General features: G+C 49.0%; 1 protein-coding gene across 3 annotated transcripts in view; it reads left to right on the forward strand.

Annotated features, from left to right (window-relative positions):
• The window catches only part of TRERF1 (transcriptional regulating factor 1), a 2539264-nt gene that overhangs the window by 1924193 nt on the left and 598654 nt on the right, over window positions 1–16417 (forward strand). The gene's annotated exons all lie outside the window — the stretch shown is intronic.

Raw genomic sequence — 16417 nt, forward strand, 5'->3', positions numbered from 1 at the left:
GGGGGCTTAGCTGGGGGACCCAGCAGATCAAGGTGAGAGGACAGGAGAGCAGGATCAGACCAGGAGAGAGAGGAGTTATGAGAGGATTGGAGATGGGGATGTCTGAAGAGACGAGCGCAACCTAGGTAGTGAAGAATGGAGAAGGAAAGAGTGTCACAGAGGTCGCGAAAGAGCCCAGGGGCCGCATCAGGGGAGTTGAGGTGAATATTGGAGTCTCAGAGGAGGAGAAGCTCGGAGGAGGAGGCCAGGGGAGAAGAGGTGACGTCAGCCCATTCTGAGAGGAAGTAGGGGACCTGTCCAGGGGACCTGGAGATGGCGGTCATAGTCAGAGAGAAGCCAGGAGAGACACCAAGCCTGCAGAAAAGGCATTCGAAAGAGGTGTAGGCCCGAGTGAGTATGATAGTAGCAGGGACCCACTCAGTTAGGCCTGGGCTTAGAGAGGATCTTGTAAACCAAAGGCAGGAGAGTGTCAAAACTCATGACAGAGCTGGCAGTGAACGATGTCTCAGTGAGAGCAAGGACGTCGAGGTACAAGGTTCCAAGAAATGTTCGGAGTAGGGCCACTTTATAAAGGTCCGGGAACCCAAACACTACATGTCTTTGGGAATTGAATTCATCCCTCCTAATTTTGACCCACTTATTTCACAGGAATTTTACAATTTCATGATTTTTATCCTTAAAAATGAATTGGGGTATTATTGCTGGCCGCATTGTAAAAGGAACAGTACCCAAAAGCAAATAGATAATTCTCCCGACCTGGCTAGAACCCCCTTTTCAGCATTTGTAGAATGGCCCCAAAATGTACGTTATTATAGAGTGTTCAGGCCATGCTGTACCTGTACCCGCAAATATCTAATTGAGTGCTGTGCCACTTTCATCCGATATGCATTGATTTCTTCCTCACCCTTCCCACTGGAAGGATGTATGATTTTGTATAGTTCAGTTTGAACCCTAACACTGCCCCACATCTGGATAGCTCTGACATTACTGCTGTCATCGATCCCTCTGTATGGTACAACATCCTTTTATCGACACACGTTTTTACGACAGGTGTTTTTCCGCATAGTGTTTGCCGGAAAAAAATGTTTTGGGGGCGGTGGGAAAGGGCTTATAAAGGGCTGGGGTGGTCGGGAATAACAAAAGATAGTTGGAGGACAGGGGGTTGGGCAGAGGGGGGGGTGAACCCCCAAAAATAATTTTAAAAAATGTCTGCAAAAATTGCATTAAAAAACCCATGGTAAAAAAAAAAACACAGGTCAATGAAATGACATAGAACCTTCTGTATTCGACAAGTATAAAAGAATGTTGTTAGCAAATAGCAAAATCTTAAATGTGTTCTTGTCTCACATTATCCCTTGCACTTCAGGGTTTTGGGGAATCGCACATTGCCAGCGGCTCCATTACTAGCACATAAAGGGGGGAAAGCGGTCACCCTTCGCGAGTCCCACTGAACAGTTGGATTTCTCTGGACTAGGTTCCATTAACCAGTAATTTTGTCATTGGGCGCTCATATAATGAAGCGATACATTTCCTGAAATGATTGGCCATCACCATTCTTTCTAGGAACACTTACATGAAGGCCCATCCCATGCGTTCAAACACTTTCTCTTCATCTAGCGATAAAAAATGTGTGTCCTGTCCTTCATATTGTGCTAGGTATATGTTAGGCAGAAACCTGTGCAGTTCCCTTAGGGACCACTGCAAAAGTTTAAGACTACAGGTGTTAGCAGTAACCCCAATTGGTAGCAGTCTGTACCACCCAGATTTACCTGGTAGCTGTGGCTGAGCAGACAGACTTCTCTCAAGAAGAGTTAGGCAGTAAACAGAGTATACACAATAGGGCCAAAAATACAGTAGTACAAGCAAACACTGACCAGAGCTTTGGTATAAAAGTATATAATTATTTATTTAAAAACACACTAATAAAAATACACTGGCACTAATATGTCAAGCACGTTCAAACACAGTCACTAGAAATATATACACCTCCCTGATTAATTATTTGACAAGTCTAGGTTAATAAACCACATATTTAGCAAAACAGAGGTGTGCGCGTAACCATAGATGGCACTCCAATAATTATTTAAAAAGGGAGAGAAAAGGCAGAAATAGGAATAACACACAATACCAACACTTTTAAAGAACCACAGCAAGTCAAGAAAGGCAGGGTCTATTGTAGAGCAAAAAGTTCACAGGCCAGCCCACTCTTGCAGAGAGCAAGGCGGAATGTGCCCAAGATCACACAGTGGAAATGCACTAAAAGGCTTTGCAGGAAAGTCAAAAAGAGGTTGGATCAAGTTAGAAAGGTAATGTTAACAGGTCCGAGTTCACCCCAGGATAGAGAGTCAAGGATTTACGGGACACCTTGGACGGTCTGTTGCAAGGGAGACCAGGCGGGACACAGTACCTGAAATGGTGAGAAAGCTCCAGCACGGGCAGTTGTTCCTGGCAGTGGTGCAAGTTGGTGCTTCGTCCAGGGGAAGAGAAGATCTCGACGTGGAGGAAAGCTGGAGGTCGTTGCACTGCCAGGGAAGAAACCAGACGCGGAGTTTCCCGGTTAAAAGGTACTACCCTTTATTCGCGGTAGTGGTGAAGCGTGGCTATCCGGCCGCCGGGGTGCTTGGCATGGGCGATTCGACCAAGTGACGATCCAGGAAGGCAAAAAAGGCGAACTGGTTGGTCCCACCAGCTCAAAGGGAAGAAGACTCTCCTGGAAGAAGATCTTCTCTGTCGTCGGGAAAGTGGTGAGTTTCATACAGCAGGGCTCCACCGTTGGTGTCGTTGTTGTAGATGGCTCAGCTTCTCCCCTCTTTGGATTCTTTAGGTCCTGTGGCGACTTCTTAAGTTCAAGTCCCCAAGTCCTGCTTTTATGCAGAAAACCCCCCATTCATCAGCCTAGCTGTCAATCAAACATGCTAAGTGGTGAGCCGGGGGCTGCCAATCACACAAGAGTGCGACTTGAGTTGCCAAGGTAACTCAGTCCAGGGTGCCTATTCCCCCCTCACACACATCCTGTAGACCCAGACAGAGTGGCACCACATTTGGAGGCTTCTGTGTAGAAGCCCGCCAAAAGTGGAACAAAGGGCTCGACTTGGGTTGGAGTTACAGAGGCGAACACAAACACCATTTTAAAACCGAGACCTGGCAAAAAAGACCCAACCGGGAAATAAATAGTAAAGAAATAACCCAGCGGTATCTTTAACATTGCACCAAAAAAGTGGTGCGTTTAAAATGAATGGGAAATTCCCATAGGAAATATTCCGGTGGAATATTTCACGTGGTAACCACTGCCACCAGCCAGAAACTCGACAAGGGGGGACTGGACAGTGCCCTCTTGAAAAACAGACCCAGGGGCAATCGAATTACCCCTACCAGTACTTCCACAATATGATGGTTTGTACTGGTTCTATTCACAATTTAAGACTAGTAAAGTCAATGGTGACTTTACATGCCCTGGGAGACAGTAGTAGGTCCCAGGGTATGGAGTCTATGTTTGGGGGTCACTATGACACCCCTGTGTTACTGCACTTAGGGTGCTGTGTAACACACTTACCAAAAACACATGAATCCCTAAGGAGTAAAAGACCCCATAGCCCATAAAACACAGTACATAGTCAAAGGACATTCTCAAATCATGCCTATGAGTGGGAGAAAAAGAGTCTCACTCTTAGCAGGAGAAAAAATTAAACCCCAAAAATCCAGCAAAGCTGCTGGGGGACTCACTAGGTTTGGGAAATTAGCCTTAACAGAGAATTCTCCCTAACACTCGCCCCCCCCCCCCAGACTAAGGGACAGATGGATTTAATCCACTCCTGGATGAAGCTCATAACTCTAGTCGATGACATACATCCTAGAGAGACCATCAGTATTTTGGTGGTGATACCCTGACCTATGTTCTATGGTCGAATCAAAGGTTTTCCTTTGTAAGATACATGACCTACAAACCCTTTGAGGAACATCAGTCTTTTTAACACTATAGGGGATCTGGTTGACCAGTCCCTCAGAAGTTGGTACAACTTCTGAACCTGTGTTAGGCTTTTTCAAGGGGCCCCTATAAAGGCTTCCCTTAGATCTAGAGCGGCCTCCAGAGTTCCTCACCACCTCTCTGTTGGGAGAAGGTTGGGTTTTGGGCTTCTTGGTCGGAGGGGATGGAGATAAGCAAGGTACATGTTTCTCCTTCCTCTTAGATCTACCTTTACCCACTTTAGGAGTTTCACTCCCAAGACTAGGATTTGAGTTGGAGTCTTCAGTAGAAGGTCCAGCAGTCTGAAGGTTTTTGGCCTTAGACTTTTCTTTTCTGGTTTTCCAACAGCACTGAGAATTGCCAGTTCTCTTAGGCCCAGTTAGGGGTCCAGTTGCTCTATCCACCTCTTCCTCAGAAGCAGGGGGAGTCACAGACTCAAAAACTGGGGGAATAATGATGGAACTTGGTTCGGGCTCCCATTTCCCTAACATTTTAGCCTGAAATTTGCCTGGGTCAGAGGTCAACTTACCAACACCAGGGCTTGTAGTGGGGTTTCTGTAGAGGTTCCCACAGGCTAAGAGTGGTTCCTTAAGGTGGCCTCTCTAGCCAATTTGTTTGGTTCTGGGTCTCCATATTGGGAGGCCTGGGGGTACTGGATACTCCTCCTAGAGTCTCGCCTGGCAGGAGTATCCTAGCCATTGACACAAACACTGTCCATATAATAAACTTTAGAGTTTTCTGGTATGGAATTGTACACACTCCTATTCTGATTGCTAACCAGACCCATGGACCCTACTGTTACACTTGCTTGAAGACCCAAAGGTTCTTCAGCAAAGACTTCAAAGTGAGCACTAGCCATTTGGACTTCCTCCTCAGGAGTGTAGGCTAAGGAGACTGTGCTGATCCCTATATGTTTACCCTTACATCTGGGATCTCCTTTGATGTGGTCAGTTGCCTTACAGACATAGCATACTCCAAATGCTCTCTGAAAGGGTGGCTTGTTCTGACCTCCTTCTGGTTGTTGACCAGAAGGTACACTAGCCTGTTGTGGTTTACCCTGGGGCTTACCCTGGTTATTTTGTTGTTTGGGGCCCTCTTTGGGTTGGGAGGTATTAGAAGTCTCTTGGTTCCCTTTTGATGGCTGCTTTCCCTCGTCCTGTTTCTGAGTGACCCCTGAATCCTTGTGAGTAGCCCTGTTGGCAACCCACAAGTCAGCCGCCTTAGCTAGCTTCCTCGAATCTAATTCCTTTGAATCAGCCAAGTGCTGTCTGAGCTCAGGAGAGCAGGCATCATAAATTGACTCCATCATTACAAGATTTCTCATTCCCTCATAAGTGTTCACCTTGTAACCCTTAATCCATCCCTCTAAGTTTTTCCCACATTCATTCACCGAGGAAGCCCAAGGGATACCATCATTCTTTTTGAGGGTCCTAAACCTCTTAAGGTACTGGGAAGGGGTCTTCCCAAATCTAGCTATTAAAGCTAGTTTCACACATTCATAATCCCTTCTATCCACCTCCCCCAACTCCATTACCACGTCAGATACAACAGGGGGGAGCCTAGAGAACAACCAGGGAAAAAACTCATTCTCTGAGATGTCCTGGAGCCCATGGTTATACTCAAACATAGCCAACCAATCCAACACATCCAACTTATGCTCATACATACCCACAATCTCTTTAGGCATCCGGGGTCTTTTGGGACTGGTACTCCTAGAGGATCCGGAGAGAGAAGCATTTTCAACAGACAATTTCTTCATCTCTAGCTCATGCTTGAGCTCCATTTCTCTGAGCCTTAGTTCTTGATTCAGTTCTTGGTGTCTTTCTTCTGCTTGAGCATTAAGTCTCTTAAACTCCAATTCAAGTTTCATTTTCTCTAGTTCAAGACATTGAGGCCTAAGTGTGGGACCTGGTAAGGGTCCAGTAGGTACAGCTGGTAGAGCAGACAGGCCCAGGGGGGACAGTCACAACAGCCTCACCCTCCTCTTCTGACTCTGCTTCAAGATTTTCAATACTTTGATCAATATCAATATCATCACTGTTATCTACATCTTCTGGGAGAGGGGATTCCTCTGAACCATCACCCAGACTTTGGTTTGCTAACAATCTTTCTATTAGCTCCATTTTCTTGCCTTTAGTCAGGAGATTCTTATGCTTACAGAGAACTCTTAAACAATCAGCAGTTTTTGTAGCAAGGGACTCGTGACTATAACTTTCCATAGTTGACAGGTTAGAAAATAAACTTTTTAGTGCTAAGCTTTGTGGTTAGTTGCACTAAGGTATCAAAAAGCACACTAAAATGTATACTCAATACAAATCCCACCGCTGTACACCAGTGTTAGGCAGAAACCTGTGCGGTTCCCTTAGGGACCACTGCAAAAGGTTTAAGACTACAGGTGTTAGCAGTAAACCCAATTGGTAGCAGTCTGTACCACCCAGATTTACCTGGTAGCTGTGGCTGAGCAGTCACACTTCTCTCAAGAAGAGTTAGGCAGAATATAGAATATACACAATAGGGCCGAAAATACAGTAGTACAAGCAAACACTGACCAGAGCTTTGGTATTAAAGTATATAATTATTTATTTAAAAACACACTTGTAAAAATACACTGGCACTAATATATCAAGCACGTTCAAACACAGTCACTAGTAATATATACACCTCCCTAATTAATTATTTGACAAGTCTAGGTTAATACACCACTTATTTAGCAAAACAGAGGTGAGCCCGTAACCATAGATGGCACTCCAATAATTATTTAAAAAGGGAGAGAAAAGGCAGAAATAGGAAAAACACACAATACCAACACTTTTAAAGAATCACAGCAAGTCAAGAAAGGCAGGGTCTACTGTAGAGCAAAAAGTTCATAGGCCAGGTCCACTCTTGGAGAGAGCAAGGCGGAATGTGCCCAAGATCACACAGTGGAAATGCACTAAAAGTCTTTGCAGGAAAGTCAAAAAGAGGTTCGATAAAGTTAGAAAGGTAATGTTAACAGGTACTAGGTCACCCCAGGATAGAGAGTCAAGGATTTACGAGACACTTTGGACGGTCTGTTGTAAGGGAGACCAGGCGGGACACAGTACCTGATATGGTGAGAAAGCTCCAGCGGGGGCAGTTGTTGCTGGCAGCGCATGCAAGTTGGTGCTTCGTCCAGTGGAAGAGAAGATCACGACGTGGAGGAAAGCTGGAGGTCGTTGCACTGCCAGGGAAGAAACCAGCCACGGAGTTTCCCGGTTAAAAGGTACTACCCTTTTATTTGCTGTAGTGGTGAAGCGTGGCTATCCGACCGCCGGAGAGCTTGGCACGGGCGATTCAACCACGAGACGATCCAGGAAGGCGAAAAAGGCGAACTGGTTGGTCCCACCAGCTCAAAGGGAAGAAGACTCTCCTGGAAGAAGATCTTCTCTGTCGTCGGGAAAGTGGTGAGTTTCGTACAGCAGGGCTCCACCGGTGGTGTCGTCGTTGTAGATGGCTCAGCTTCTCCCCTCTTCGGATTCTCTAGGTCCTGTGGTGACATCTGAAGTTCCAGTCCCCAAAGCCCTGCTTTTATGCAGAAAAACCCCCATTCATCAGCCTAGCTGTCAATCAAACATGTTAAGTGATGAGCCAGGGGCGGCTCACCACTGGGCCAATCACACAAGAGTGCGACTTGAGTTGCCAAGGCAACTCAGTCCAGGGTGCCTATTCCCCCCTCACACACATCTTGTAGACCCAGACAGAGTGGCACCACATTTGGAGGCTTCTGCCTAGAAGCCTGCCCAAAGTGGAACAAAGGGCTCGACTTGGGTTGGAGTTACAGAGGCGAACACAAACGCCATTTTAAAACCGAGACCTGGCAAAAAAGACCCAACCGGGGAATAAATATTAAATAAATAACCCAGTGGTATCTTTAACATTGCACCAAAAAAGTGGTGCGTTTAAAATGAATGGGAAATTCCCATAGGAAATATTCCGGTGGAATATTTCACGTGGTAACCACTGCCACCAGCCAGAAACCCGACAAGGGGGGACTGGACAGTGCCCCCTTGAAATACAGACCCTCGAGCAATCGCATTACCCCTACCAGTACGTCCACAATATGATGGTTTGTACTGGTTCTGTTCACAATTTAAGACTAGTAAAGTCAATGGTGACTTTACATGCCCTGGGAGAAAGTAGTCAGTCCCAGGGTATGGAGTCTATGTTTGGGGGTCACTATGACACCCCTGTGTTACTGCACTTAGGGTGCTGTGTAACACACTTACCAAAAACACATGAATCCCTATGGAGTAAAAGACCCCATACCCCATAAAACACAGTACATAGTCAAAGGACATTCTCAAATCATGCCTAAGAGTGGGAGAAAAAGAGTCTCACTCTTAGCAGGAGAAAAAATTAAACCCCAAAAATCCAGCAAAGCTGCTGGGGGACTCACTAGGTTTGTGAAATTAGCCTTAACAGAGAATTCTCCCTAACAGTATATTACATCCAGTGTCTTTCTAATGTTGTTGTCTCCCTGGTCACCATGAACCAGGGAGAGTAGCCTCTGATCTAAAGAGTAAAGAATGTTTTATGTGCCACAGCTAAAATATGATCTAAAACAATGTTTCGAATGGATTGTCCTCCAACATATTCCTCATCTTTGGTATCTCGTCCGGCTTGGATGCTTTTGGAAAAGAAATTCTCGGCAGAGTGTGCCGTATGTCGATGGCGTCGAGTCGGTTTCCCTCGAAGGCCTCCTTCGAGGGTGACATCATCGGCTGTATAAGTAGCACGCGCGGCGCCCGTTGGCATCAGTTCTGTTTTTCTGCAAACGTGTTTGCTTCGGAGATTCGGCGGGCCTCGTTAGTATTTACTTACTACACAGTTCTTCAAAAATCAAAATAAATACATCGACATGTCTTCGTCATCGACCCCGTTCGGGTTTCAAAAAGTGCAGAGAATGCGATTCGAAAATGTCCATCACGGATCTGCATCGCTCGTGCCAATGGTGTTTGGGGGAGGTACACGATATGGATTCCTGCTCGAAATTTCAAGCAATGACTAGTAAAGTCCTGCGAGAAAGGCATAGAAAATTGATGTAAGACTAAAACTGATCGTTCCTCGTCCATCAAGTCTGGAGATCGTTCTCCTCGACGCAAAAAGGACAAACAGAGATCAAGATCCCATAGTGGCTCTCGCCACTCTTCGTCCTCGACGAAACGATAAAAGAGACAGCACCATCGGTCGCCATCCTCTTCATCATCGTCGGACGAATCCCCCAGAAAATTGAAGTGTCCCACAAAACATTCTTCATCTGAAGAGTGGGAGGAATTTCCTATGAAAATGCTAGAAATTTTCGAGAAGGGCAAGCCTCCATAGATGCCTTTTTTGTAAGCCGGACGAGAGCGGTCCCGTTCCGACACTAGCGCGCCCTCGAGCCCGGGTGATCGAAGAAAGACCCATCGAGATCCTTCAAGGTCTCCGATGAAAGAAAGTCACACGAGTCGTGACGTGCACTCGAGGTCATCGAGTCCATCGAAGACTCTACATACCTCGAAGAACAAGTCTTCGAAGACGACCGTCAAATCCTTGACGAAATTTCCATCGACGCCATTGATGCCTTTGTCGACGGCGACACCAAAATCATCATCGCCAAAAATTACTGTGGCTTCAACTCAGTCTTCTGAGCATGTTAAAACTGGCAAAGATGCTAAATCAAAGCCTTCCCCAAAGCCTACACCTTTGGTGGTCCTGACAAAGTTTATACTCCTTTGCCTAGAAAGGAGTACTTTAAATCCCTCTCTTCGATTTTTGAGGAAGAAGAGAGGCCTGAGGAAGAGGAGGTTCCCTTTGGCCTTGAGTTTGGAATTCCTAATGTGCCAGATTGTTTAATCTCAGGGGAGAGTAAGATGAAAGATCTTGTTGACACACTGCACAATGCTAGTGTTGTTGACACATCACCTGAAACTGAGTTCGCTAGACCGGAGCCGGGGGAACACGCTGATTACTCGTTTCGGCACCTGATGTCAAAGGTAGTTGAATACCTAGGTTGGGCTAAACCACCAGCTCAATTCATCCAGGATGACCTTACTGATATTTTGGACCAAGGTCCACCTACAGACCCAATCTTACCCTTTCATGTGGCCTTACAAAATAGGGTGGCCAAAAATTGGGAATCCCCGGATTCTATCCCTGCAGTGGATAAATCCCTCACGATAAAATACCGCCCTTCCAGTAGGGACCCCGGCTATCTGTCCAAACACCCCACTCCGGAGAGTCTGGCAGTCCAGGCAGCCACAGCTACATCCAATAAAGTGCCGTACCCTACCATCCCTCCGGATAGGGACGACAAGCGTGTGGATGGATGGGTGCGTAAAGTATTTTCAGCTTGGAGTATGGCCCTTAAGTCGGCCAACTCCACATGTGCCTTAGCCAAATTTTCGTACACTGTGTGGGAATGCATATCAATGGCGGCACAGCACATTCCAGAAGAGGAGGAAAGGGATGGTTTCCTAGCTATTGTTAGGGATGGCAAAGAAGCCATGCGTGAATCACTTCAATTTGGATTAGACACTGCAGACAGCGTCAGCAGGTCTATGGCTTCAAGCACGGTTATGCGCAGATTTGCGTGGTTGCGGAAGTCCGGTTTTGCACCAGATGTGCAGGCCTGTCTTCTAAACATGCCATTTGACGGGTCTCACCTTTTTGGCAGCAAGGCTGACGAGATCCTTGAGATGTTACAGACCTTGAAGGCGGCTGCCAAATCTTTAGGGGCCGCACCCGGAAGTGGCCCATAAGTGGGCTGTTTGGCTGTCGGGGACTTGTGCTGCATTACCTGTTTGTGGATTTTGCTTTCTCTCCTTTCGAGTCGGCAAGTAGAAGAGCAAGTGACCCGCTACCATGGAAACACAAAGGAACTTTGTTTTCATTCATCAGGTGGAAAGGTAGATTGAGACTCTCTATATGCACTATATGCTTGGACTTTGAAAATCTGGTTGGGACTTTGGTTGGGACTCTTGCACCTTACCAACCAGTGCTTACTAGTGAGTTTTTTTCTTCACTTCCTAGTGTTGGGCGGTATGTGATGACTCCGCCCCTTTTTTCCTTGTGGTGCATCTATAATAACTGAGGATATGCGCACCCGCGCGTGCACCCGGAAGTGGCCGGCAAGTGGGCTGTGTGATGGTTCAGGTGTGCAGCGTGGGTGGCGCGGGTAAGGATATTGTTTTTCTTTAACTTGCTATTAATGCCTACAGCTTATTTGATTCACACCAAACTATAGATCATATGTGATCTTATGCTATTAATTGTTCCTTTTTTTTCTCCAGCATGGGGTCTGGCATGGATTCACATGCTCATGAATATTCCCCGTCGTCAGGCTGGGAATCCTCGGTAAAGAAAAAAATCAGTATCAGTTTCGTTTCTGATCTGTCTTTCTTAGTAGTAACCAATCACTGATCTCTGGGTCATACTGCCCCCAGCCAGTGATTGCCCTCTCCCTGAGCACAGCCTCTGGCAGCCATCCTCAGATTTTTACTGCACGTTCAAGTGTTGGGAGTCCTCGTGCTTTAGCTCTAGAGTTTTTGCTGCATTTTCGCACTTTTTCAGGAGATTTTCTCATTTTTTCAGTTTAATCGAGCCTCAAGCTCCACCGTTTCTACTTCTGATAACAGGGACCCGTTTCGGAAGTCTTCTACGCCCCTCATGGGTGAAGTTTTCGTCGAGTTTACGCTTCTTGGAGGATTCCGGAAGATCTGCGGCCTACCTCAACGGACATGGCCCAGGACAAGGGATGCTCGACGCCCGGATCCAAGCTGTTCAGGTGCTGCCCTGGATGCGGATTACAAAATGTTTTCAAGGAGGACGAGCATTCGCAATGTCTCTACTGCCTTCATGAGGACAAGACGCACGTGGAGAAGGACTGTGCGTTCTGCAAGAACCTTTCGGAACGGACCAAGCAAGATCGTCGTTCCCGCCTCGCCGCCTGGCTGGAGAAGGGCACAGCAGGTGAGAAGGCGAAGAAAAAGTTTGAGCGGGCTTCTAAGTCCTGTGAGGACGCCCTAGCGACGGGGGCCCAACAGAAGGCCAAGCACTTCAAGTCTGCGGGCACCGGGAGCGCCGAAAGGTCGGGCTCTTTGGCTGCCATGCAGGACGCGACTTCCCAGGCACGTTCAACCACGAGCCAGCGCTCTGGTTCGGGGAAGAGGAAGTCCGAGAACCCGGGTAAGCTGCTGAAGCGGCCCCGGTCGATCGCAAAGGGACCCGAGGGGGGGCAAGGCGCTGACCCTCCCCCCAAGGCGAAGGCCCAGGATGCACCTAAGTTGGTGAGGGCTTTGATCCAGCCGGCAAAGGCCCCTATCGAAGTGGTCGCTGCGGCCCTGGCGAAGCCGGCCAAGACTACGCCAGTGGAGACAGCCTCTGGGCCCAGAGTATCCTTGCCACCGTGGAGGGAATCCTCTTTCCAGCCCATCGTTAAGACCCCCGTGAAGAGGGGGGGCGGTGGCCATTACAGACTCGGAATCAGCCTCTGAGGAGGATCTGGTGGAAACCGTGAAGGGCCTCAAAGAGAGGTTCGAGAAAGTTTGATCCCAGGGGAAGGATCCTGCTGAGGAGATCGAAGATAGCGATGATGACGAAGGCCCGGTGGAGCAGCCGTCCCTCCCGTCGCAGCCATTGCCAGAGCCTCAGGATAGCTCGGCGGCCATTTTGTTGGCAATCCAATCATTATGTACTGAGATAAGGACGAGGTTACCACGGACCCCGACGGAGGATCCTGAGCCAGGACCATCAGGAAGCCCCCCGAACAAGCGGAGGAGAGTCGATCCCGCTCTGCCCTTCGTACCCACAAGGCCTGTGGACCCCTCATCCCCCTCGCCTGACCCTCGGGATGATACGGTGACAGATACGGGGACGGACGACGACAGTGGCGATGATACGACGGACATTCCTTCATCGCCTCCCCCTTGGGTCTCACCGCCCGACGAAATTGGCTCCTTTCACGTCATGATAGCCAGGGCGTCCGAGCTCTTCCAACTCTGTCCGGAGGAACAGAAGAAAGAAGGCTTTCTTTATCAACGACGGGTTGCCAAGAGAAAGACGGTCCTGGCAGTGCCTTTGCTCGACGACATCTGACACGAAGGGCTGGCTGTCCTCAAGAACCCTTCTACGACGCCCGCCAAGAGGGACAGGTACGAGAAGAAGTACCGGGTCCCCGACGCCACCCCCTTGTGCCTCAGAACCCAGCCTACGCCGGACTCGGTCGTTTCGGCAGCGGCCAAGAAGAAGGCAGCGGGTGCGGCAGCATCAACTTCCACTTCCCTGCCGGACAGCGAGGGCAGGAAGTTGGACTCCATGGGACGACCGTCATTTCGTCGGTGGCAACGACGATTAAGGCGGCCAATGCCTTGTCGATCGTGGCCCGTTACGACAGGGAGCTTTAGTTCAAGTTAGCTCCCCTGCTGGACTTCCTGCCGGATGACAAGAGAGCGGAGGCCCTACAGATTCTTCAGGAAGGCGAGGTGGCGTCGGATCACGCCATAACGGTGGCAACGGACATTGCCGATACCGGATTTCGCCAGATGGGCAACAGGGTTTGCCTACGATGACGAGGGTGGCTCAAGGCGACGGACTTCCGCCAGGACGTTCAGACCAGAGTGTTGGATATGCCGTTCGACGGCAGCAACCTTTTTGGGAAGACGGTGGATGAGTCGCTCCAGGCCATCAAAACCGACTCGCCCGGGCCCTAGGGGTACTTCAACAATGACGGCCCTTTCGGAGCTCTGGAGGCAGACAGGGTGCCTCCAAGGGATCTAGCGGTGGCTCTTCTACATACCGCCAGGCGGCCCGCTCCTCGTCCCAGGAGGCCTACAGAGGTCGCGGCAAGCAAGGAGGATCCCGCCGTCGTCGTCAAGGAAGCCGGATCGACCTCTTCACGACGGCGACAAACTCCAAATGCCAGAGGTTCACCAGCAGGTTCCCGCAGCCGAGGAGCATGGGCGATGCTTTCTTGTTCCCTTGGGACGGCCTGTATCTATACGCGTTCCCTCCGTTGCCGTTGCTGCTCCGTCTCATCAACCAGCTCAAGAAGTCCAGGTGCAGAATGATCCTCGTCGCACCGGCGTGGCCGAGGCAGATCTGGTTCCCGGACCTTCTGGACTTGTCAACGTCCCCACCAGTCAAGCTGCCGGCAGACGCGGATCTTCTCTCCAGAGAAGGAGGCGCCATTCTTCATCACGATCCGGAGTCGCTGAACTTGCAGGCCTGGCTCCTGCAGCACTAGAGTTTGGACCGTACGATATTCCGGCTGACTGCAGAGAGGTTCTTGCAAAAGCCAGGGCGTCCTCAACTCTCAAGTGCTACGGACATAAGTGGAATAGGTTCTCTGTCTGGTGCCGTGCACAGAAGATTAACCCTCTGCGGTTTACGGCCCCTCAAGTACTGCCGTACCTACTGTCGCTGGCCAAAGGCTGGGCTGGCTCACGCCTCCATCAAAATGCATCTGGCTGCCATCTCCTGATATACCAGGACTACGGGACAGGCGCCCTTGTGGTCTCATCTCCTGGTGAAGGAATTTATAAAGGGACTATTCCGATCGTTCCCGCCAGTGAAGGCTCCAGCCCCGGCGTGGGAGCTTGTGCTGACCAGGCTCATGGGGGCCCCATTCGAGCCTATGCATTCGGTGCCTTTGAAGTTCCTGTCGTGGAAGACAGTGTTCCTCGTGCCCATCACCTCCGCACGACGAGTGGGAGAGATCCAGGCCCTATCTTGCAAGCCTCCATACTTGACTTTTCACGACACGAGGGTGGTGCTGAGGACGCACCCCTCCTTCATGCCCAAGGTGCCGTCGGACTTCCACCTCAACAAGCCCTTGGTGTTACCAGTTTTCTTCCCGCCGCCTTCGACGCCGGCCGAGAGGACTTTGCTCTCGCTGGATGTAGCTGGAGCGCTGAAGTTCTACATGGACCGCACGAAGAGTTTTCGGAAGACGTCACAGCTGTTTGTGAACTTTGGGACTGTGAATCAAGGGAAGGCTCTCTCGAAGACTTCCATTTCCAGATGGCTCTACGGCTGCATCATGCACTGTCACCGGTTAGCAAACCGACCGCTGCCCGGCCGTCAGAGCCCATTCGACCAGAGCGATCGCTGCTACCACAGCGTTCCTGTCTGGTGTGCCCCTGCTGGACATATGCAGGGCTGCTACGTGGAGGTCGACGCACACCTTCACGGGATTCTACTGCGTCAATCGGGACTCCAGGGAGGAGTCCAGGGTCAGCCAAGCAGTGCTGCGCAACCTGTTCGCTTAAGGTGAGCCTGGTGAGGAGGGAAGAGATGCTTAATGTTGAGTTGTTGTATTGCTTAATGTTGAGCCTATTGCCACCTCCCGTGGTTTTGCATGTGTGTACTGCTATGTATTCTTTTATTCATGAGCATGTGAATCCATGCCAGACCCCATGCTGGAGAAGGAACAAGTTACTTACCTGTAACTGTTGTTCTCCAGCATGGGTCTGGCATGGATTCACATGCAAACCCTCCCGCTTACCCCTCTGCGGCTCTTCACTTGGTCATACTGCCACTTTACGTGTTACCAAATCTGAGGATGGCTGTCGGAGGCGGGGCTTAGGGAGAGGGCAGTCATTGGCTGGGGGCAGTATGACCCAGAGATCAGTGATTGGTTACTACTAAGAAAGACAGATCAGAAACGAAACTGATACTGATTTTTTCTTTACCGAGGATTCCCAGCCTGATGACGGGGAATATTCATGAGCATGTGAATCCATGCCAGACCCATGCTGGAGAACAACAGTTACAGGTAAGTAACTTGTTCCTTTTACTTTGTGAACTTTATGGCTTCAAGGTTACTTTGTACAGTCTCTAGATTCCTCAAACAACTGAGCTAGTTTATTATCCTTGTTAAAGCCGCTCCTTTTTAAAGCTACATATATATAAGCTAAACGGCTGTACTTATATCCTTGTGGAAACGCTACTTTGCAATTCAGTTCCTGTAGTATTGTGGGGTCTCTACGGATTTAGTCACAGCTGAAAGCAACCCTCCTAAAACGAACTTAGAAATGGAAGATTCCTCCTTAGAATGCTCCATCATTACCAGAACTGATAAATCTGTACAGGATCTCTCATCTTCACCCAAATATATGCAGGTCCCACGGCAAATAGATACCGTGGAGAAGAAGTCAGCTACATCGATTAAACCTCCTCATGAAACAGAATTTCCAGCTCAAAGAAGCTTTTTGAGCATGCATGAAACAACGCTTCAATCCTCCGCATCATTGGAGGAGAATGAGACTTTATTTAAACCTATGACTGATACGTCATTATTAGCACCTATTGTTCTGGCAGAGTTGGATAAAAGGATAGGTTTGTCATGGGGCCCATCCACACCAATTAGAGCTAGAGGGGGAGGACTGGCCAATCTTCATTTACATAAGGCTCAGTGTTATGAGAAGGCTTCATGTGAGCTTGTCAGGCATCAGACAC

This window comes from Ambystoma mexicanum, chromosome 4q (assembly GCF_040938575.1).
Source record: "Ambystoma mexicanum isolate Mex_15411 chromosome 4q, UKY_AmexF1_1, whole genome shotgun sequence".
NCBI lineage: Eukaryota > Metazoa > Chordata > Amphibia > Caudata > Ambystomatidae > Ambystoma > Ambystoma mexicanum.